The sequence below is a fragment of the Arachis ipaensis genome, chromosome B10 (genome assembly GCF_000816755.2).
Source record: "Arachis ipaensis cultivar K30076 chromosome B10, Araip1.1, whole genome shotgun sequence".
Taxonomy (NCBI): Eukaryota; Viridiplantae; Streptophyta; class Magnoliopsida; order Fabales; family Fabaceae; genus Arachis; species Arachis ipaensis.
In genome coordinates this window covers 10,563,172-10,564,825 of record NC_029794.2, presented here as the reverse complement: position 1 = coordinate 10,564,825, position 1,654 = coordinate 10,563,172, and positions in this window count along the sequence as shown.

Genomic DNA, 1,654 nt, shown 5'->3' with positions numbered 1-1,654 from the left:
ATATGATAAATTAGGAATAAATAACTAATTTTGTACTTACAAAAAAGGAATAAATTAACGTTCTACCAATAAAAATTTTAAAATTCTAACAAATCTACTTACGTTTACAAGAAAATTATTTTTCATAAATATAAAGTCAATTTTATTCATCCAAAAATAAATTTTCTAGCATTTTATATTACATGAATAAAAATTGTAATTTATTCGTGTTTAAATAAAAAACAATGATTATTAATGATCCATATATAGTCTATACAGCTATTATACTTGTAATTTTTTACAATCCGTACCGAAATAAATTTAAAACTCAAATCTTTTATAATATTTCAGTTAACAGTTGATGTTTTCAGCATCACATTACAATGATCCATTCGTGTAAGTAAGTTATAAGTAAGTAACATTCCAATAATTCAATGCTTTGAACTATTCAAATCTTGGGATTTATTTTTTAGAGAAAAAAGACAGGCAAAATTTGTTGTGTTGAGACTTTAAAATTAACACTTAATACTTATTATTTGGAACACTCAATAATTGATGTAGGCATATACGTACTCTTTCTAGTTTCTACTTTCATAAAAACAAGGAGCCAGACCCTGGTACTATGCTCGAATATATATACATATATAGCAAAAAGATAATGTTTTTCCCACTCCATCATCTTTGAATCCTTCTTTGTTAATGCTTATGCCAACAAGTAAAGGGAAGCTACTTCCACGCAATAGATATGTAATTAATTGGAAGGAGGAGGAGAAAATCATAACAAACCAGGCTTATGCATCATGTATGATATATAATAATAAGGATTTTATTGCATAATATTATAACAAAGAAGAGAGCAAGCTTTCTGAATAAGGTTTCCCACAATGAACTTTTATGGACATGCCATGTGCTGGGGCTTGGAAGAAGGAACGATGTCAAATTTAAGGGAGAGAGGAGGAATGGCAAAGTTACTAGTTACTACTGCTTTGAACCATTTTCCTTCTTTGATGAAAGAAGGAGGCTTAGCCATCTAAAATTGGTTCATGGATTAATGTGGACCACATCTGTTTTGTCCTTCTTCAAACAGGAATAGAAACTTCTCTAACCTTATCAGGCAGGTAACCAAGTCAACCTCTTCCAAATGCAGCACTTGCCACTCATTAGAAAAAGTTGTGGACATAGTGTTTAGTAATATATGCTATTGTATCTGAACACCTATTATTTATCCACATTCATTTTCTCCCTAGCTTGGAGTATCATTCAAAGTGTGATCAGTGATTACATTATTATTCTGTATGTGCTTAATGATCCTGATTGCATCCATTATTGGTACCTAGTGTGGGCCAAAATAATTCAGTTCTTGATAGCTACATAAGCCTAAGACTGACTAAATAATTTTCATCTGAAAGTTTCCAAATGAAAAGTCATTCCCCACACTTTTCTGTGATGAACACAGAGATGAAATAGTAGTCTCACGTGACAAGAGCTGTTCTTAGAGTAGACAATGATGTACCACTTGAAAATGCTACATCAGAGAACTTAATAACTATGATAATAAATTAATAATGGTAGTGGTAATCAATTTTCCATGTATTGAGCAAGTAAGATTATTCATTGACAGCAAGCATGTCACAATTACAACATATTTCTTCAGTTGGGATGATCTTAACAAACA